Source organism: Vidua macroura, chromosome 11 (assembly GCF_024509145.1).
Source record: "Vidua macroura isolate BioBank_ID:100142 chromosome 11, ASM2450914v1, whole genome shotgun sequence".
NCBI classification, from domain to species: Eukaryota; Metazoa; Chordata; class Aves; order Passeriformes; family Viduidae; genus Vidua; species Vidua macroura.
The window spans coordinates 9,065,658-9,090,057 of NC_071581.1; positions in this window are offsets into that span (position 1 = coordinate 9,065,658).

Here is a 24,400-nt window from a genome sequence, read left to right on the forward strand (position 1 = left end):
AATTAAAGCCTTTTGGAATAGTCCTGGAGATAGAGCAGTGCTGGGAGGAGGCAGGTGAGTGTGTGAGGGGGTGCTGGGCACTCAGCATCAGTTCTGACACACAGCCAGGGACACCACCTCGGTGGACAAGACAAACACCAGCACATAATTATATATCCCTCAGGCATGGCTTGCTGTACCTTTTGGAGTAATTACATCTTATCTGCTGAAAATCTCCACTAGTAGCTTAAAATGTGCCCCTCATTCCACCCCATTAGTGGGTAATGTGGCCTTGCCTGACTGGCCAGTGCTTTATTCTGGCCAGAAGTAGCTCATTACTGTACAAAAGCAATTTTGTAGCTGAAGTCATGTGTATATTCCTATCCTATGACAATAAACTACAAGAGGTGAGGGGAAAGGAGTGGGATTATGAACTATTTCACACATAATAAAACCACTTATGTGAAAAAGTATTTGTGATGTGCAAAACCAGGGTTTATATACACAGAATATCATTATTATTGCCTGTAAGCACTCGAATTTGACTGTTTCACCTCAAGACGTCAAGGACAATAGTTAATTTGTACAAAGTAGATAAATGAGGTGGAAACTAATCAGAAGAGGTTTGTTTATCTGTTCTTTGATGATATATTACACTACAATAATAAGACAGTAAGTGTGTGTTCTATCTGATTGAGAATAACTTCCAACATCATTTCTCATTTTTACATATCAGATCTGAAAGCACCTCCCAGTCTTTGAAGTTCAGCAAAATTCAAAACCATTAATTAAGCCCAGCCAAGTGGTAGCAGGGGATTTTAACAAGAAAAGTAACAACATTAAAATCCACCAAGCCTGTAACACATTACTTCCCTCAAGTGACTCCTGTGCATGTCATCTCCTGTCTCCTCTGAATTTAATGGCCACATTGCATTAAAATGGTAATTTTTCTTTGTGCTGGGCAACTGCAAATGCATGTGTGGTTTTAATTGCACTTTAGTTGTTCAAAGATTGTGAAAATACTAATTGTCTTTTGTTAGTAAATTGTATTTACAATGTAAGGAAACAATTATTCCAGAACACATTTAATATCATACGTTGATTTTAAAGTCTGTTTGGCTAAACACACCCATGACAGTCCACCACAACCCGCTTACTTTCTGGGGAATGGGAGGACAGAGGAGGGATTTAAAAGACAATTTTCTGTCTTATGCAGAAAATCCAGGGGCTTACCAAAGAGCTGATGTGGCTCAGCAGATGTCACAATGTCCAGATCAAAGACAACTGAGAAAATGGAGTGGCTCACAATTTCAGTGTGCCTGTCCAAAGGCAAGGGCCTCTCCTTCTCTCCCTTCTGGCAAGCACTGACATGAAGTGTGTTATGTGTTATGCTTTTCTAGAACTCACAGCAGAAGAGCTGCCATTGCCCTCCAAAGGCAGAGATCTGCAGAGCTGGATCAATGTCACTGAAAACACCAGGCCTGCTTCATTTTTTTTTTTCTTTCCCAATTATAAAACATTGCTATCTGGTTTCCATTCAAGATGATCATTAAAAGCTGCTTATTAAAAAAAAAATAATTTGCAGGATGGAGAAAGTTGATGAGAAGTTCCTATTTCTGACAGCAGATTTATCGATAGAGAAAATGATAAAATAAATGAAGAGGGAGAAGAAGTCCATTTAGAAAAGTCAATGAGACTAGATATAAAAAATAAATTTATGTTGTGATAAGTGGTAGGAATTTGATCTAACAGAATTTATAAACCATGCATATGGTATTTCACAAATGCATAAATGCAAGTAGAGGTCTAATACAATCCCATTTCCTCCCCTGCCATCTCACTTTTATAAATGTAAAACGCACTGACAGCCGAGTAAAAATAATGTATTGCTTCAAGAGTCTTTAAAAGAAAAGAAACTGAATTATTGTTATGCAGTAAAATTTATATTGTCTGTGAGTGTGCTCTACCTCCTTGTTATAAAACATACATAAATTTTCAACTGAGTGTATTAGAGCCTTGCCTGAAACACTGAGAGCTGCTTCTAATGCCCCATAAGGGGACGTGGATTCACCCTGGGCTTTTAGGAAGGCACAGAAAGACACCAAAATATCTCATTATAGAAAGAAAGATTTTCAGCCTCATAGGTCATAGTCCAGTTTTGTAGATTGCTGCAAAATCAGAACTGCTGATAATTTTAGATATCCTGTAAACATTTTCCTTTCTAATACAGTGTGGTAAATGTGTGGGATTTGAACCCCGTGGAGAATGACCTACCCTGTGTGAATTGAGTTTTTTCACACATAACAGCCAAGGGCAGCCCTAAATTGAATCCAGACTAAGTGAACTTACATCTTAGGCTGAGCAAAGGCCATATGTGTATTTTGGAAAATCAGATTTTAAAAAGCAGACACATAACATACTGCCAACAGATCATGTGCCAAAAATGAGGAACGTGGGGTCCAGCTGCTGACAAAACCATAAGGGTTTAAAAATTCTTTTCATGGCAACAACAGATTATTTCTGTAGATTTATGAAGAAGATACACAAGGCTGAAATTTTAAAAATGGGGACTCTATTTCTTAGTTTGTTGATTTTTTTTTAATTTATCTGCAGCACAGCTTATTTTCCTAATTAAAAAAAAAACAAAATCACACACACAAATTCCAAATATGGAGGGTCTGGTCCCAATTTTCAATTTCTTCTGATTTTTCCAGAAGAGACAAATGTCAGGCCATGCTTATCTCACAGCAGTGATGGCTGGAATGGTTCATGGGAATGCTGTTTTCAGTCAATTTTAGTCTAAGTGGCAAGTCCTTCAGAGAGCCACAGTCATTCACAAATAATCAAAGTGTCAGATGGGGAGGGATTCTCTGCTGTGAGACAAGTTATATAATGAAATTGCTGACAGTCTTTTAATTATCAGTGGCACAAGTGGATGCTACTATAATAAATCTCTCTTTTCTAAACACAGATGAATCAAAAAACTAATTAGTAGATTCATCAAAGCTCTCTAGGATCAAAGCTGGTCAAAAAGATTATATAGGAAATACTACTCCAACAGAGTTTAAAATGAGGTCAGGCACTTGGGTATACCCCAGCATCCCACACTGGGAACCAAATAAGAGTGGGCTGCAATATTCCACATGAGAAAACACCAGGCACCATCACATTATGGAGACATAAATGCACATTTTAGTTTGGGATTTTTCATTTCCTTATTCCTGAAGGAAAACATGTAGCACATTAAAAGGGTGAGTGAATACCACGGAACAATTATAATGATAATTATACAGCATTAAAAGATCTTTTCCATCTACACTTTATAGCAAAATCATGGGAATGGACACTGACCACTGGTAATTTGGACATCTATTTCTACCTCTCACATGAGCAGCCACGATGCACAATAAGGTCATAAAGCAAGGCAGGCAGCTCAGACAGCAATTACAAGCTCTCATACAAAACAGCAAATCAGCAGTCCAGAAAAAGCCCTAAGACAGAAATATGTCTAAGTAAAATATTTGAATCATTTCTGAGCATGTTAATTATAACACATTATAATTAGCATGTTTGTTGATGTGCTACAAGCATGAAAAATACATTACTCTTAGAAATTAACCTTTGTACCTTCCCTGGAGAAAGGATGCTTTTCCAACAGAAATGCAGTGCTATCAGTGCTATCAGTAACACACTCTATGAGGAACTCTAAAGCTTTGAAACTTATCCTATTTAATGGCCACATATATTTCTAGAGTTGGGTAAAAAATTCTAAAATACTGCCCAAAATATTATTTCACATTTATTTCACAAACTGTTGTTCACTGCAAATGACGGAAAACAATTGCAAGTTATCTTCCAGTCTTTCATTAATATCATGAAGATAAAACAAATGCATATTCCTTGCACACACAAAACAGAAAAAAATACTCTTGTGAAAGAAAAATTTCACAAAGAATCACAAGCCCCATATAATAACCAAAATATAGAGGGTTTCTGTGGAGATAAAACATTAACGAGGAGATTTCAGAAACATTAATGGCATTATGTTAGAGGGAGTTGAGTGCCAGCCTACCCCATCATGACTTCAAAAGCTTTGCATAAAGCACAGGATAACCATTGCAAGAAGGAAACCTTTAGTATTGTCTAAGTAACTCTACAGAACTTCATGGAAAATACACTTAGAAAACAAAGGTGATCTGACAGAGAACCACCAAAAAAAAGGTTTTGTTTCGAATATAAAAGATATTAGACTGAGAACTGAAGTATCTTGAAAGTCCTATTAAACCATAAATTGCAAAATCAGTCTGTATTGTGATTTACACAAGAAATTGCTGAGGATTCAGTTCCTACAGCTTGCTTTTGAAAGCATTTGTGTAGCCTTTTATAATTACAGCTTTCAAAATGAGGCAAATTATCAGAGAATCACAGAATGGCTTAGGCTGGAAGGCACCTTGAAGATCATCTCCTTCCAGCCCTCCTGCCCTGGGCAGGGACACCTTCCACTAGAGCAGGCTGCTCAGAGCCCATCCTTGAAGGTGTTCTCCTAACTACAAAGAAAGAATAAGTAAAATTTAGCTCTGCTGAAGCCCTGACTGAGTTACAGTGTTTGGTGGCACTTTTATTCCTTGGTGCCTGCAAAAGCTATCCCATAATACAAACACAACAAAGCCTGGGAAGAGCAACACCAACACATTGTTTGGATCCAGTTCAGAGAAATGTCTCCATTTCTTTCCCTGGTGATTTAATCTTGTTTGTTTTCTTTCCTAAGAGCTGCTGTACTGCCAAACTTTCTCACTTGAATTACATTTCCAAGTGCAGATATTGTATAAAGTTACTTTTCACTTTTGGAGTAAGACATTGAATTTTCACTCAAAAAAAAAAAAAAGGCAAGCAATAGAAAAAGTGAAACCTGGACACCTATGGATTTTCATCAAGTGAATGTTTTTTGCAGGCTGAAGAAGTACAATGTCATCTGAAATCAGAACACCTCTTATGTACTCTGGTGAAACTTGATAAGAAGAATGATGAAGCAGGGTACAGAATTCCTATGAAAGCTACTTTAGTTCAGCATCTACATGCAATGTTTACATGAAAGCAGAAATATCACCAGAGTTCAGTTTCATGAAATCAAATCACAGAAAAAGATATTTCAGTTCAGGTAAAACATCTGGACATTGATCAAGCAAAAAATACCTTCAGTAAGAGATTCCTTTTCTATCTTCTTCTTGAGGTGCATTTCCTGGGAGCAGCATCTGAGAACAGCTGAAGTAATTGAGATGCTTAAGGATGTTGTAACATCTGCCACTGTCATACATTTGGAACATTTGTTATACTGCAAAATAACTGAATTGTATTTTATCTTGAATGATGTATAGAGGAAGATATTAATTCCTTATAATGATAAATGAAAATTTGTTAAAAACAGTTTAATATCACAAGAGTAATTAAGGTCAGTACTGATACCATCAAAAGCCAGCCCCCTAAGAGAACAGTAACCTTCCAAGCAAATACAACCTACTAGATGTTTCTATACTTTCCCAGAACAGAAGCTTTTTTCTGATCCTCTGAGTTAAATATTTCACTTAAACTTTAAAATTAAACTATATTCCCAGGCACTTTATCCATACTGTAGTGACAAAGCTTTTAGAATTAAGTTAGACAAATAATTAAGTAGTGTTTAAAAAAAAATAGATTTTGTATTACAGAAATGTTCCCTGAGTGTTTCCATCCCTGCCAAAGATCTAGAGAAGATATGCAAGCTGATCTAGCTAAGAACCCTTTAATGCCCTCAGTATGCTGCAAGCACCAACAGTGGTCAGGCATGATTAAGCCACCATTATTAATGATTGAGTGGGATTCTCTCTGCATGAGGTTCATGCCTCATCTGTTTTTCTGTATACATATTCATCAGCTATGATCACCACCTAAGTCTGAAATGCAGATATGTTGAAAATTGCCCTAATCTGGGCTTGCATAACTTCCTGTGATTCTAGGGTGGATGTCCTGCAGTGCCCAAGACAAACAGCTGAGATGAAAAGAAGTTGAACTGACATGTTTATTCCATTTTATTTCCTACTTTTCCTTTTTTTTTTTTTGGACTCTGAGTATTTTTAAAACATCAAATAGATCAAATAGCATAACTTAACAGGATGAGGGAAGCTGTGAAAGGTGATATCAGCAAACGGGAGCACAGGTAGGAAAATAAATCTCAGGAACAATACAAGAGAGATAAAGCTCAGGAAAATAAAATGAAACTGCTGTTCCAAAACAAACCATGGGCTGTCCTGGGGCTCATGGCATATTTTTCTGGGTTGTGGGGAAGTCACATCCTAAACTCCTGTTTGCTCAGTCCCCACAGAATCCAAACCTAGAGTGAGACAGAGCTTCTCTGAATATGCACAAACACCAGCTGAAGCTTATCTCCATGGATGGGAAATCCAACTTATCTTTCAGCAGTGTGCATTTTCTCAAGTTGTGCAGGAATTACCTGCTGCTAATCATACCTGTAAGCTGCCAGGCTTGGCAAAATTCACATCCATCACCTGCTGTGTTTTGGTTGCTACCATATCAAGTAAATACTTTCTAGCACCCCATGGTGCTGCTGGGACATAATTGCGCTGCTTAATAATTCTGAGACTTTCATATTTTGTCAAGTGCAGCCAAAACTGGTTTGCAAGCAGAGCTATCCATGGAGGAAAACAAGGAATTGCACAGACAGCATTGTTTAATAGTGTTCAGGCAGAAATATTTCTAGGTATACTGTAAGAATTATAATGACTACACATCCTCAGAAATCTTGAGCTGCACAATTTTAAACAATTTAGCATATATATGCACAGAGTTAGCAAAGATGCAGCCACCTGATCATGTACACATTTTTAAAACTAATTTAAATGTATATTTTAACACTTTCAGTGGGGTATTGCTAGCTCAAAATCTACCTGTGATATTCAAAATACTTCCAGGTTTTCTGGAACTCTTTATTAACAATCTCCTTAGCAGTACTAAAATGGTGTAGAATAACTTGGGATGCATCACCCTTTGAGTGGAAACTGAAACTGGACCACCCCAGAATTCCACAGACAACAGTGGAATAGTCTCTCAGAGCAAGTCATTTTTAGATCATGAAGAGAGAGAAATAACCCACACACAATCTAGAGAGGAAAAAATTCTAAACACCACTACAATTGTTGAGATACTGATAAGACATTTCATTAAAATGTATTACAGACAAACTGGCTTTTTACTAATTTCAGCTTTCCTAGAACTCACCCCTGTCTTTTCAAGGTAAGTCATCTTTCATTCCAAAGCCAAATGCTAGATGGAAGGTCCTGAGATTCATTGCTTTTTCTGAAAATAGCCTTTTTGATCCTGCCTTGGCTGCCCACAGTGCTGCATTGGCTTTCAGTGTGTTTGCATAATGCAAACTCAGCATTATGAACTCAGCAAATGGATTCCTGACTGAAAAGTGTAACATTTTAATGTCTGTGGGATTTGTAGCAAAGAAAGTAAGTTGTGTATGGGACAGGCTTCAGTTGAACAGCCAAGTAATCTGACCAGGAGTTTAAAAAGACCACTCTAAATACCCCTTTTAAATCATCAGTACAACTAAAACTGTGCATCCCCAGAGGCAGCAGAGATTGCTCAGGAAAAATGGACCCAGGACTCCAGCTGAGACATTCCTTTGCTGTCTGTGAAAATATTAACATACTCCAATAACTTACTTATTTTAAAAGAACATAGTGATGATGGGCAGTATAACCACTGAGACTTCCAAGTTTAAGCAAATGGCTAATAACCACTCACTGGCACAGGGCTTTGAGCTTGCTGTCAGTCCAAATTGTGATTCCTTTTCCCACATAGCTCCTATGTCTCAGTGCTGAGGATTTTTTAAAAAGAAATGTGCAGAAAATCGTAATTAAGTACTTCAGACCCATATTCTGTTGTGTATCCTTGTAAAAAGGAAAGGGAAAAAGAGGATATTATTCTTTTTGTGCCTAAATCTTTGAAGATTATGGTTAACTGAATAAAATACTAAAAATAAACACTTGGATCCTCTAACCCAAGTTTATGTAAGATATTAAATAATGCTGCATTATATGTAAAGATTCCTATAGAAACACCAGAGAACTGAGTATTCACATGTTGTTGACCATGGAATTTTAAGCAATGTTTTTCATAGGTGAGTCAAACTTACAAGGTAGAGAAATGTAAGAGGATTTGAAGGGCAAGTGCATGAGCATATCTGAAGGAAAGTCATTAATAGCATAAAATATTCGTCATAATAGCCTGATAAATGAGCTTTCATACATCCTCCTCAAGATTCACAGCATTTCAATATGCCTTTTTTTAATTACCAAATGTAAATGAATTGACCTTGAGCATAACTTGAGTGCTGGCTCATGATTCTTTACACGAAGTCTCCATTCATTCAGCCGTGTCAGTGCAGTAAATTTGCAGTCATTTTCCCTCTAATGCACCAGTCAGCAGAGGAGGTTAAGGGTTTTTGCACAGCAATGTTCCTGCCAGTCAGCTGAGGATACTTTCTGCTTTCTGTTTGCAGCCTGTGGATGACTATTCTAGATACATATGAGCATCAGAAATGCAAATTAAAATTACTTTTGTAGAGAAAATAAAGAGGAAAACTTACAAAGAACCTTCAAAAATAGCTGCATTTCACTTTGTTGTGATGCACCTTCCTCTTTTGCCACAGTAAATTTGTAATTAGGTAGGATTTACTTACCTTGGTACCTGCATGTTCTGTAAGGGCATAGCCCTGAGACAGAAACTGGGTTGATGTCCTTGAGACTTAGACCATCAGAAGTTGAAACATTACACTCACACCAATAACTGAGAATTCAATTCTACATCTGTTTGGAAAAGCAACTTCTGTTCCCAATGTCCTTTTTATATTTCCACTTCAGATCTTTTCCAGTCATTGCATTACTGCTGCCTGGACTTACAACTATTTGCAATGGTTTCCTTCACTTCAGAGTAATGCCATAAATTTCAATGCACCTGGGAAATTAATTTCTTCAGATGAACACAGGGTTCATCTTCATACCACCCACACAATGTGTTAGACAGACAAAGAAAGGCTCACACCTTCCTAAAAAATTACCTTCACCTGGTCAGAATTGGCTTGTCTTGACCAGAGATCCATCTTTGGTGGCCCTTGTGGCTCAGCATCCTCTGTTTCCACAAAATACTTTTCACTCTATAAGAATAAAAATTAATCAACACAGAAAGAGAAAACTGCAAACTTTTAGAAAAAAGAAATCAAAATACCCCAGAAAAGTTTAGATGCTTAGGTGTTTACAGAAAAGTGTGTATATTATCAAATTAGAATAAACAGAATAATAATGAGTTCATTGCAAACATGTCACTTTGCATTCAATAACTGGGGCCTATTGCAAATGCTCTTGAAATACCCTCTTCTAATCTGCTGGTGGTGTGAATTCGGGTTTGGAACAAGGCCATATATCTTTTCATTAGGAAGCAATTTTCTGATCCTCTGCATTTATTACAGCTGTAGTCCTGACAGTCTATACCCAACCTTGATTATCATTTGGTATTTATACAATGCTAACTGGAATCTTCTGCATGAAGCTGCCACAACCATCACAACTAACGATGCTTAATTCTGCAACAGGATTCTTGCTTATTGTCTCCATTTACCTTAAATTTTGAAATTTACTGCAAAAAGTGAGACAGATAGGGAGACACAAAGGAGAACTATCCGAGAAGTAAATGAGAAAAGGGACCTGACAGCTGTAATTACTGTGTAAATGAAATATAGAGCCTGTCTCAGTAATTCACACCCACACACCGTTTGAGTTTGGGGTTTTTTAAGAAAACAGCAGGCTTATGTTTACAGTTCTTATGACAAATGTAATGTCTTATTTAAGTCTCCTCCTCTTCCAATGAATTCAGAGTCAGAAAACTAACCTAAACTATTGTCTTACAGATTTCATTTTTAGAGCTTCAGCTCAAATCTTATTTTTCAGTAAAGTTCTATGACATGTATGACATTTCAGCATCACTGTGTTATCTCTCAAGCTTCAACATCCTTTTCTTCTAGATTTCATTATGAGTCATAGTTCATTCATTATTTTCTGTTACTTCATTTTAAGGTACTGTTACCCTCCATGATTTCCTGATGTGCTAGACTGAAATATTCCAATCCATCTGACACTTGCATTATGTAGCCTGCTTGGGCTGCCTCTTTGAAATTTGTGTTTTTTCTTAAAAGTGGACAGATTAAATTGCTGCTACATGAACAAAAGAAAATGCTGGTAATCGGTACAAGTAGAAAGGCAAAAATACATAAGGAAAAATCAGACAAAGTGATATGGGGAAGATGGAAAGAAAAATCACAGTGAACTCCATGAAAATGAAACTGAATGCTCCTTTTGTGAGTCCTGCAGGTCAGAGACAGAACTGGCTTCCAAAGCCCACTTGCCATAGATTCAACCAACATTTTTGGATATAATTTGATTTCTGTGAAAGGAAGAACATTTTTAAGAACTTTTCCACTACACTAGCAGCATCCTTTCCAACATATCACTCTTTTCTGTTGCATCCTGCCAGGATTGTCTGTTCTAGTTCTGTTCTCCATTCCTCATTCATCTCTTGCCTCGCAGTTACAGTCTGGTCCTTCATCCATGAAGAATGAAATAATGTCTATCCTGGTGGTGTATTAACAGATCAGGCACCTGGAAATGAATTGGCTGTATTTTGAGTCAGATAAACCAAAGGTTTTATCACTCTGGAGTCAGATGCCCAGGGAGAAAAGGTTTTAGTTGATGATCAGGTCATAAGGAGCTCCATGGAAATCAAGTGTGCACTTGCAATGGGTGTCTAGCCTAGTCTATGTTGCATTATGGAATCAAAATAATGCTGGAAAAGGTAAAAATAGAAACCTTTTGGTTGTTATTTGGTACTGGGTTTATAATTGCAAGAATATTCTCAGGAACACATGAAGTGGAATAGCATTAGTCTATAAGCATCAGCTTCAAAGCTAAGTGCTGCCACTCCTTAAGACATACTCCCCTCTAATATCTATGAAAATAGATTACAAATACACATTCACACCCTCTGGCAATTCATGGGACCACTCCACTCTCAGTTTTGAGGCTGAAATAGCAGCCCATGTATTTTTGCATGTATATGGTCACAGCTCTGAGTATTTCTTTTGCTTTTTCATTATTTAATGACAGTTAAAATATAAATATATTAATACTGATATTAATATATATAAATATATTATAAACACTTATGTTAAACACATTCTTCTAATATACATGTGTACTATATATTACATGCCTGATAAACTGGGTCTTTAAAAGAAATTATCACTATTTGCATTATAATAAATACTCCATAAATACTAGAAGAAAACCTACTGCTTTTATTCTCTGTAATAAGATTATCTGTTTCCTGGTATGCTGAATATCCTGAGAAATGGCTAGATAAGAATTTTTTTGCTTCTTTGGGAAGCAGTGGATGTAATACATAATTAAAGTTGTTTTTACATGACAGGGTACTCAAAAATCATTTTGAACATAAAGTCATAATTTCCCAGTTCATTAGCTTTTCAAATGTAGCAACATTGCCAGTACCAAACAAATGTTCCCTCTTAATGTGATCAATTTTTAGTATTTCTGTATGTTGCGTAGTAAGACAACAGTTTCAAATTAAGAGTTGCTTTGAAATGCAAAACCTAAGCAATTCATACTTTAAAAAAAATATGGTTTTATTGGAGGATTCTTACATTTTTATTTTTTTAGGGACAGTTTGTCAAAATCTACAAAGATCTAGATCAGTAAACCTGCCTGCTTCACCAGAAATATTGACTATTTGCATTTACTTCACTGAGTGCAATTCATGAGGAACTCAGAGGATTCATCCTAAAATTACTAGCAGAGGTTCATAAATCCATTTCATTCTGCTTTATTGCTAAGCATTATTCTTTTGTTTCATCCATTTATGGCAAACTGGTGCAAACTGAAATACTCCTGTATAAAAATATGAATCAAGATACATTGCTGCTAGCAAGTCCTGGTGTAGTTTTGCAGGGTTCTGCAGATTGTTTTAAGTGAGCATCAAACCATGCTTTGAAAATATCCTGGTTTGTGTCTGAAATAGCAGTGAGTACAAAGCAAGTCAAAGCAGAGTGCTATACAATACTCCTTTGGCCTCTCACAACATTTCCTTAAACTGATGGGATGATTTTAGTCCTTTGTGGATCTGACCTCCAGCATGCAGCTGAAAATCTCCCAGGCCATGAGTACCATCGTTGCTGCTCTAGACTATTTTAATTTCTGCCTGTGTCAGTCTGAAATAACGAGCCCTCCTGCTCCACCACCAAATGAAAACACACTCATCTTTCTTCAGGCACCTGCTTCAAGCTCCAGACTTCATGCAGAGGACTCACAAATATCAGTGGTCACCCCGCCTTTCTGAGATACTATTAAAGCTCTGCCAAAAATGTAAAAAAATCCCGTACTACATGATTCACTACAAGTGAACCAAAGAAAACTCTCTTGTATCAAAAGGAATTTACAATATCTTACTGGACAGAAAATAAACCAAGCAGGGTGATAACACCCTGCACAGTATGGCAAGGAATGAAACCCTGGATGCAACAGCCACTACATTACTGAAATCCATCACAGCTGTGGGAATTGAAGTCATGGATATGAAACTCCAATGGTAACTCAATTCCATAGTACCCTAACAGAAACATTGGGACTTTATGTACTCACCTAAGGTGTTTATTTTTGTACTTCTTTTTTCTGTACTTAGCATGGAGGGGTTTTGCTGAATCATGAGGCTTCGCCTCAACAAATCCCTGATGCCAGGACTGGGGTGTTTTTTAATGGATGGATTGGAGTTTCATGCAGCTGTTCTGTGCCTTCCTTTTGTACAAAGCTGAGAAGGGACCAGAGCCACCCACCCATGGCAGTCAGCACCAAACCTGCACCGCCAACACCAACCCCGACTGGGCTCACACCAAAACTACTGTGGGATCCTCTGAAGGAAAGTACAATTACATATTCATTTATAAACTATACAGATACCAAGAAATACTAATCTTGAAGCAAATATAAAAAGCTCTATTTATGTCTGAAATACCAAAGAGCTATTTGATTTGGCCTTCACATTTTCTTGTTTTGTGCTGTATTTATGCACTAAAATATTTGACCTGTTCAGGTATCTGTGACTCTGAGTGAAATGCCATCTGTATTTCATGATCATTCAGTAAACAACTTCTGGCAGTGCAGTTAAAAAGAGTCATAAACTGTGTGATTTATTTGATAATGGAATAATGTTCTCCATTGCAAACCCAGGCTTTGATTTATCTGCACAGAATTTTTACCAGCATATACAGAGGAGATTGATCATATTTCAAACATACTCTGAAGGAAAACTGGGGTGGGGCACTTAAGAAGAAACTTAAATTAGAAACTCAAATTTTAAAGATCCAAACTTAGGCAAATGTACAATAAATTGAACAGAAGAAGCAGAATTTAAACTCCTCACAGAAAAAAAAATAAAATTCGTCTCATCATATGTGAAATGACATTGACTGAGCACTGCAATGGTTCTATATGCTGAGAAGCATCTTTCATAACTCTCATAATATTGCAGATAATTAAAAATCTGATAACTTATTTAGTGACAGGGATAATACTGAGCATAGAAAATGGTACAGACAAATTTATCTCATGTTGCAGATCAAAATATAGAAGGCAGTTGAATATCTTTTATTACTACATGAAGATAACTTTGCCTGACTCATTTGAATATATATGCTTACACTTGTATATGTATAGTGCAATTTGCAAGTAATTTAATAAAAAATATGTTCCTAACAAATTAATACCTGAGTACAGAATTTCTAAAACTAAAGATGGCTAAATGTGTAAACTACCTAGATAATTCAAGATGTGTGTGATGAAACAGAACATTTAACTAATATCAAAGAACAGAAAGTCCCACAGTTCTAAAGCATACCTCTCAATGTTTACATAAGGAAAAAAATAGTTTGACAATATAGAATTCCCTGGGCCTAACAATATACAATTTCCTGGGAATAAAAATAATTAGAATATTTTCTAATTAAAGATAACTGAAGACCAGTAAGTACACTGAGGTGTGATCTACTTCTGATCTGTTTATGATGAAAATTCACAGTAATTAAATTTCTAGTACTTAAGTGTTTTTCATTCCCTCTGCCCCCATCACAGCTGGTTTCCATTTCAGATCTGTGAGTTCTCCCAGAACAGACTCGTGTACTTTGGCATGATTTCTTTTCCCCTGATTCCATGGTGCAGGATCACTGAAAGCATGCGGTCTGCAGACTCCCCTTGGTGCTTAAACTACTCAGCTACCCAGCAAAGCAAAAGGGCCAATTCCACAATGGCAAAATTCATCAAACCTTTTCTTAATTTGTGATTTAATAAACTCTCAGAAGGGCTTCCTGCTTTTGACACCTTACTTTCAGCTCATATTCAAATTCCCAAACCAAACTGGAGTTCTGTAAGGACAAATACCTGGAGCAGCAGTGCTAATAGAACTCTCTATTTCCAGTAGCAACTGAGTATCCTCATCATGACAGCAGGTTTCTAACTCGTGTTCTGTGAGTCCAAATGAAGAAAGAATTCAAACTAAATATTCATGCAGTTATTAGAAAGCCACCACGCAGGCCACCCTTCTTTCCAGCTCACATCCTGCAGGCTTTTGTGGTCTCTCACCTTGGAACTCCTGCCAGGTTTGTTCCTCTCCAGGGTACAGCTATGTGCTTTGTGTGAACATAAAGCTAAATCAGGCACTTCACATTTCACTGGCATTCGACATGGAAGCAATTTCAACTGATCATTACTCTTATATTGCACTCAGCTCATACTTCTGCTTATGCTATCAACTTTTATTAAATTCTCTATAATACCTGATTCATCCAGAAAAGATACACTTACTGTTTTGTGTCTTCATTGAGGTAGATGGACACTTTCAGTCTCAGTTTTGTCATCGTGCCAGAATTTTCTGCCTTCATCCTTCCTCTTATCTGCAATTTGGAGCTCAGCAGGACAGGCAGCAGCAGCCCTGGGCACTTGGCTTCCACCCAGTGTCCTGCACAGCCACAGCCACCTCACCTGGATTGATTAACAAACCCCACCACAGTCAAGTGGGGTTGACACTGACAAAATCTACAGATATTGCTCATAGTCCAAAGTATATTTTCACAGAAAAAATACCTTGCACAAAACCCTGAACTGCCATTAATACAGACTATTCGCCTTCATTTATCTTCACCTTTAATACAGAGCAAGTTTCTGCCAGCAAACTTAAAAACAGCAAAGTCTAATTGCAATTTACCAACAGGGCTTTTATTTCTAAAATATGTTATGAAGATAAGGAATACTTGAAAGCTTAATGACTTCTTACTAGATCAATGATAACACATAAAGGTGTTTGCCTTTTTAAGGGGAAAACCAAAGGTTTTTAGTCTCCAGTCTCATTTTCTTTGAATAATTTTTCAATAAATTCAAAAAAAGGTAGAAAGGCTTTATTTAGTTTTAACAAGGTCAACAGACCAAAGGAAAAATGAAAATGAAAAGAAACAGCTGGTACCAGAGTGGGGGAGAAGGCAAACCAAAAAGCAATGTACACTTGAGAGTCATAGGATTTTTACTGTTTGAAACCTCAGTATTATCAAACACTTTGCTCAAAAATCACACCTGTTTTAAAATTCAGTGTTCACTTCCCCTCAATGGAGCCTGAATTCAGCCTAAGCTCAGACACTGCTTATATTGACCACCCCAACACACCCTGCAGCCACCACCTGCAGCTGTGGCCAGGGACTGGCTGGGCTGGACTCCTGCATTTCCCATTTTGCCACCATTTCAGCACACGAGGGATTCATAATATGACACTTCTCAAACAAGTGACAAATTCTGAAACAAGAAGGTCAGATGATCTCAACACCATCTCAGTATCAAAATAAAAATTTATTTCCATGCAGATTTTTATGATAGCTGTCTTTATCTCTTAAGGGAATTGTCCCAGCTTGACTGAAATGACACTCTGAGATATTCAGGAAAAAAGTGAATGTGACCAGTTCTTGTGTGGTGGGTCACTCCTGTCAGACTGTCTTGATAAATGGAAAACTGTGTCAGCACAGCAGAAAAGATTTCTCTCAAACTGAGCACACTCCAGAGAATACTTTTTGCCTGAAAGTAACTGATGTATAAGTTATCTTCTTCATTAACAATACAGAAATTTTTACTGGGAATTGCAGGAGGGAAAAAAAAAGAATATTACATTTTATGTGGTTATAGAATCTAGCACATAGTCTCAGAATTATACCAAAATATCATATCAATTAAACACAGAAGTGTTTTCTTCAGCTGTAGCTGTTATTCTAACTCCTTGGGCAAGCTCAAGAAAATGTTTCTCATAAGGGTTTGTCACATTTTCAGAAGTGTGCAGCTCACAACAATGCACAGATGGTCAACATTCAAATTTTAAACAGTTGCAGGTAAAATCTTTTTTAAAGGCCTGAAAATACAGCTTAGTGAAAATTACATATTTTTTGTACCTTTCTCCCCAAATATTATAATACTCAAAAATTCTATTAAATTCAACACATTATGGAATTTTAAGTCTCAATTCAGAATTAGCATTGACCCTTACTTTTAGAGGCTTACTCATACTCATTTTAGTTCAGAAATGGAGAGAGGATGTAAGAAAATACCATAATCAAAGACACATTGAAAGAAGTAAAATTCTACTGAATTTAAATGGGTTGTGTTTGGGTTTCTATTCAAAAAACAAAAATATTGTAATTTTTTCCCTCAAGTTTGGATCCTGAAATGCTGGCAATTTTTTTCAGTACACTTATAGGATGAAAAAGAGTAAGAACTGGAAATTATTCCACATTTTTGATTCTTAGAGCTCACCAATGGTCAACAAGTCAGAGAGACTGGAATGAAAAATAGGATTTTGAGTCTTTACCACTATTTTGTTGAAGTCTGTGAATAAAGGTCAGTGCATTCTAACGTCCCATAGTAAGAGGTTACTGCAGCAGCATCAACAGGCTGCACTTGGAGCACTTTAACTCCACTACAGGTATGTTGGCAAACCAGGAAGGAACCAATGTAGATGACTTCTCCCTCTGAGCCTGAATGCCAGACTGCCACTTCAAAACTTGGAATATAAAGCCATTCGTTAGGTCCAGAGGGGAAATACTGGATTAGCTGCTTTGGGCTCTTCAAAAGGCACAGGCAGACAGGCACCATGGCAGGGATTGGCCTTGGGGTTTATTTCATACAGTTTTTAGTGCTTTATCAGGAGACCACAGCTTTGTGACTCCATGATTGCATCTCCAACTGTCAGGACTTCCCATGGAAAGACAACACAACAATCAAAGCCACAGACAATCTGGTAGAATGCTTGGAGGAAAATACATCTTTGTGGTCATCACTCCTCCTTCAGATGTCTCTGGAGTAACCATGCAATTTATAAGGCTTGAATTTAACAACTGGCAAGTGTTCTGTGTTACTGCTGGTTTATCACTTGCTGGAATTGTTTTAATAAGTCTCTATAAATTTATTATAGAAGTCATCTAGCAAGGTTTTAATTTTCACTAGACATGTTAGCTCTAAAACCATGAGACTATTGGACTTTTTGTTCAGAAAGCCTGCACAGAAACAAGATTACAAATATCAAAATAATTGAATTTATTCGGGTTAGTGTAATAATAAAGTTTTCTGCTTTATGTAAATTCCTATAAAAGCCAGACAGACCAAGTAATCACTGATGATATTGCCAAACACTGGCACAGAAGCAGTGTCATATTAATAAAGTGTTTCTAAATTGCTTCATCCTGCAAAGAACATAAGTGGAGCATGAATGAAATAGATATCAGCATTCACCAAACTGGAATACCTAATCCCATTTTTAAAAAATCACACTGCTAATTCACTTTTCCATCTAAATAAGCAGAGAAGTTAAACACAAACAAGGTTCACCGTACATAAAAAAATGCACTTTATACCACTAATTCCTATCAATCAATTTCAGTCAAGGATAAGGGGCTTTGAGAGTCTATATGATTTTATCTAAGAGCAGACCTGCTGATTCAGAGGCAATTGTTCTCAGGATTATCTCTGATTATTATGGATCCAGCAAAAAAACACATGGAGCAGAACTCAGAGAAAGGAATTAATATGAGTGAAACTGAACCAGCAGTTGCCAAATGAAATTCTATCAAAATATCCTCCTAGGGAATGTCTTTATAAAGTATTAATAGAGTGTGCCCACTGTGGCAATACAATAGGAACTTATCCCAGAGGAATATGAAAAGGCCACCTTCCCATAAGAGGGCAAATTTCTGTCTTTTTAGCTCCAATGAAATTGCATCCAGTGGTGAGATCCCAGCCATCAGATCATTACAGTGGGAATATTGGTGGCAGCCACTGTTTGCAAGAAATCTTTAAATATAAAGAAGCAATAATATAAACAGGGAGGAAGGGAGAGTTTCAGAGCAGCCTTGTGTGTGTACTTGTTATTCTTGCCACTTGCTGTGAAGATCACCAGGAAAGGTCACTTGGATTTAGCAGTTCACAGCAGCATGAACTGCTGGCTCAGATAAAGGCATTAGACTGTGGAAGATGATAATATGTTCTTCCTTCTCTAAGATATTAATCTAAGCTACACCTCTTGATCTCTAGGCAAGAATTTTAATTTGCCCAGCAAGGATAACACTGAACACCATCAAAACACTTGCTTTTGATAGTGGAGCACTACCACAGAAATGCCTTTTAATGACCCATTTCAAGCCTACTGTTTCCAGCAGATTAGTGCAGCCGTGCAGTGCAGCCAGGTCTAAGGACACTCACTACCCCATAATAGTGTGGATGTTACCAAAAATCACCTCCACAGAACTGTGCCTGGCAGAGACCTGAGAGCTGCTCATTACACTTTTCCTGACTATGAAAAAGCCTCACTTTACTTTTCATGATTCACATCACTTGACAAATTGATATGATAAATAAATTGCTGGATTTCAGCTTGTTTCCCCTTTATCCTCTATGGTTGCTCTTGAAACAACTCATTTTAATACCATCTGCAAGGAGATGATGGTAACACCCCCAAAAGAGTGGGGAAATAGAGCACTGGCCTGTCTGTGGGCATGACTTTGGGAAAGGTGTTCCACTTCTCCCACAGCTCCTCTGCACAGACACAGAAATTCATGATTTAACAATACACAGGCTCCCTAGATTTCCACAATGGTTTCTGAAAATGAGACTCAGGTTATTCCTATACCCTTTAGGAATGTAAATTGAACCATATATTAAAATTACTAATTTTTTCCTGTATATTAGCTGCAAAGTTAAATATTTTAACACAAGGTACTTTATACATGCATCAACATTCAAAATTTGTGAAAGAGGGGTTGAGGGTTTGACAGGTCCTTGAGGAGACCAAGCCAAGATTTCAGTGTACTTTAACCACCCAAGTTAGCACTTTTCCTACCAGCTGCAATATTTTCCATGCTCTCAAAAAAGCATACCTCAGGAACAGCAAAATTACATGGGGTTGTGTGGAAGCATGATCCTTAAATATTAAAAAAAAAAACCTCAGCAAACAAAAAACCTTCAACAAACAAAGAAACAAAAAACCAAAACACAAAAGCAAAAAATAAAGGCAACACATAAAGAAAATATATTAAGATTTTCCTGACCTTACTGCTTTTAGATTTAGATGATTATTCCATCAATATTTCTCAAGTGAAGATCCAAGAAAAAATAAAATCAAAGACCTATAGCAGAGCCACCTTCTGTTCACCATGTGTGAAATTTTCAACATTTTAAGAACTATCAAAATGTGTTTTAACTATTTTTCGCTTTTTTCCCAAATCAAGAATAAATAATGAGAAACATTTTGAATTTTCCCCTTTAATCACTGAAAAATCAGTCAAAAGCTCTAACACTATTTAGTATCTGGCTATAACAGTAATTAGTATCTCAAGCAATACCAAATGCAATTAAAATGTGCTTCTAAGCATTCACATCATGTAAAGTAATTTCTTTTGTATCTTTATGTTCTAGCAGGAAAGAAGAAAATATGTCTGTGCCAAAAACTACCAGAGGAAAAGCAAATTACTGCAAAGTTGTATAAATGAGAAACGTTGAAATGTGTTTCAGCATTTCTAGAATAACTTCTTTGAGCAAGGTCTGGATACCAATTGCAAGGTCAAATGGGTTTTTGTCTAGCAACCTACCACGTTGGATAAGTACCACGTCAATGAAATGTGAACCAGAACCAGTTTACAGCTATCGCAATTTTCAAGAATATTACAGAAACTATTCCCTGGGGTTTTTTGATATCAGAGAGATGGCTGAAATGGAAGCATTGCATGGCATTTTTTGAAGAAGTATTTACATCAAGAGCCCTGATCATGATTAACATAAAAGCATTTGCTGGACTTAAAATCCTTATAATAGGAAAAAGAAACACCAGAAGCTTTCCAGGATTCCCAGTCACACTACAGCAGCAATGCTCAGCAGCAGGAAGAAACTGCACAAATAAGACACAGTCTGAATTACATTTGCTTGAGATTTATCTGTTTACACTGGGCAAATTTGAGCAATGGATTGTTAAAAGTTAAAATATTTAGAATTCCCCCAGAGTAAATAGCCAAATTTGACAACTGTATCCCTGCTCCCACCAATATTTAAGTATTAACAGACATTTGGGAAATCTTTTTGAAGCAGAGTTATTTCTCACTTCCATTTCCAGGGCTTACATGCACATCCCAGCCAAACTTTATGATCAATAACCTTGAAGAAAATAAAAGAACTGATTTGATTACATTATTAAATAATTTAGGACCATATTTCTAGAAGTACTACAATGCCTTAAAAATTTGATCCTCTATGAGGAAAAAAAAAAAAAAAAAAAAACACCCAAAAGGCAGCTGACAGGCCAATACAAAAAAAGCGTTGGAAATTATAAGTATCCAAATTAGAACCACATCCCAAATATCATATACATATAACATCATATACAATAACAGCAGAAGGAGCTTTCAGGAACACTGATGTTAATGCTAGGTTTGGAAAAGAACAGTGTGCGATTCCACAGAACTCATGACACTTACGGTAAAAACTTATTGAATAACCCACAACATTTAATAAAAGTTGCTGAGAGGCATGTTTTCAAATCAGTAGTGAATTTGACATTTACCATATGTTCTCACATGGCTTTCTTCACTGTTTGAACAGTATAAAAACTTCCCATAAAACTGCACTAAGTAAATTAAAATAAAGAATGACAATCAGGATGAAGTGCTGACAGTTTTCATAAGACCAAAACCAGGCTAAGTACTTATCTTAAATCCTAATAGCACCATCTGATGGAGGATCACCACAACACTACAGCGGAGACTCAAAGTGTGCTAGACATTAATTTGAAAATATTTTAATATATTTCCTCACTTTGTTTATTCATCTGTAAATATAAGTATACAGAATAGTGGTGATCTGCTAAATAAACTTAAGGCAGATTATGACATTTTAAGTCAATAAAAGTTTTGATTTAGTAGGAAGCAAAGCCAGTCTGAAGGCTTAGGCTGAACAGAAGAAAAGCAATTTCTTTCCAGACACTTCTTTTATAACTCTGGATAATAAATTTAAACACATCTGGTATCCAAGTCAAGTCTTTATTGCCCTTAAGCACACAGGTTGCCCACACAGGATAAAATATAAGTGAAGAATAAACATTTGTGCTCCCTTAAAGGACACCAAGTAGAGCAATATTTTTAATAAGTGATTCACTAAATACCAGAATGGTGTAAGAGAAGAACACAGGCATCACAAGGGCAGCTGGAGGAGAAATCTGAGGATCAGAGAGCTGCATGTAAGACATAGCAAATATCTAATCATGAGGATGTTAAACAGCAAGTAAATTACATGAATATAAGTAGTTACACATTTAATTCAGTTCAGATTACAGTTCCAGATAAAGAGAATTTGCTCTGCTTTGTTGTATCAGATGGCCCTCCAACTCAAAGGCTCCTCATCCCAGCTCATGCAGGAAAAGTAAATTCACAAAGAACAGGCCTTCCCTTTGGCACCCCTAGTTTGGACAGTGCCTGCAGTTTGGACATTCTTTCTATTGCCAGATCAGTTACTTAGTCCTTAAATATCGTCATACATATGGAGAACTTGGCCCAACCCTTCAGTTTTTCTACTTTCTGCCATGCCTGGGCAGTCTCCTTCAATCCCTTGCTTCTACCAGATCTGAAGAGATTCAGATATAATCCCTTTTTATTTTAACACAAATTTTCCCCCTCCCATTCTCTAAAAGGCCAAGAATCTAAAAAGTTACTTCAACTTTGAAGATGCACAATTTCAATACACTTTTCCCCTTTACTGTAGTGCAAGCCCAAGAGTAAAGCTGTGAGTCCAAGCCATCTGCTCCACTATCAACTCTGAGGACCAAAGATCTACTGCAGGACCTCATTAGCATAATGCTGTTAATCATCAGTGCAGCACTAAATAACAGCAAAAGGGGGGAACCAAAAATACAGTGAAACAAAACAAAACCACGTACATCACCATACAAGGGTTCTATTGCTGCTTTGAGGAAACAGGTGTGATTTTAGCTGCCCCTGTAATCAGGCTAATGTGATCAGCAAGCATTTTGATCTGTTGACTTCTGTGATTAGGAATACCTTTAGTTCCTGGCAAACATCCTGAAGATAAGAAACCGACATCATCCAAGGAAATCTGATCTTGTTATTGATCTGCTTTAATTCAAACAAACACAAGAGTCTACAGAGATTGTGGGCAGCTCACAGGACTGGATGAATACAAGCTATTTAAAAAGGACAGGCCAGGAAGGCAGGGAAGGAAAGTGTCCTGAGTGTGGGATAGCAGCTGGAATGTGTGGAGCTGTGCCTGGGAAGGGGATGAGCTCCTGGGCAGGGGCAGAGCACCATGGCACAAATGGTGGGGGGTACCTGCTGCCCACAGCCTCGTCAGCAGGAAGCAGGAGGTGAAACCTTCTTCAGACAACTGAAAGTGCCCCACATCTGCAGATCCTGGCTCCTCCTGGATACTTTATCCACCCGTGTACCTGCTGGAAAGGCAGAATGGCACCAGCAAGCCAGGAGGTGCCCAACATCAGGGTGGGTTGACGACAACTCCCTAACACCTCTGACCAGCAGCAGCAGGTGCAGGTTCTCTGCTGGACCTGATATTTGCAAAGACCTGCCTGGGCATCTGAAGGTAGTTAAATTTGAAATAGGGCCCCAGAGATGCTGCAGAATATCTGACCCTGGAGAAGGGTCAGGACAGGGCCTGTCCTGGACAGGGACTGAGCAATTCGATCTAATTAACCTATCTTAGAAAAGTGGTTTGGATTAGAAGACCTCAAGTGGTTAATTTCAACCAGAGGTGATTTTGTTTTCAGATAAATCTATTTTTAGAAATGCTTTCCAAAGGCATTTCATTTTTCAATAAAGTAGAAATCTCCTAAGATATGCTTTAAGGAAAAAAAAAAAAAAAAAAAAAAAACAGCAGTTTTTTGTTAGAATTATTTCTCTGAATCTCAAGATAGACAACAAAACAAACAAGCAAATTTCTTCACAGTTGTACCTTTCTGAAACTAAAGACACAAAATGTTAAGAAGCGAGATAACTGATTACACACTGCTGGCTTCAGAGAATTGTGTACCATGGAAATAAATAACATACATGAGAGTCAATTCTGAAGCAAAAGACAAACATAAGTAAAAATAATGGAGAGAAAGAAAAGAGAGAACAGGACACAAAGACTGAAGCCATTCTAGTCATGCCTGTTTTGAAAAGTAGAATCCTCCAGTGGGAAATAAAACCAGCCAACAAGAATAGACCTTGGAGCCCAAGTGCTTGGAACTAAGCACTGCTGCTCAGCCAGCTCCTCCCGTCCTCTCACACGACCTCTCTCCAGCAAATGCTTCCTGCTTTGCATTCACGGGACAAAGGAAAATGAGACATATTTTTGTAATAAAAATTTTAAAGCCTTGTTACAGCTTTTTTACTGCCTTTTGTATGCATTGAGGTTTATGCTTCATTACTTTAATTTTTGGGTTTTTACTACTGTTAGTGCCCTGAAGTTAAGGTGGTAAACTACAAGCTTTTAAAACAAGCAGATGCTTCCTTACAGTGGAAAAAGACTGAAGCTATGCTTTATGCCAAGAATAAATTTAAACTTTTAATAGCTTTCAGAAAAAAAAAGTCTCTTTGTTGAAGCAGGTATAAAATACATGAATTATTTAATATCTGCAATTCATTTATGACAATGGAAATCCTTTCCAGACTTGCAATTAGCATGGTCACTAATGCATCCATAAGAGCATGAACAGGTCA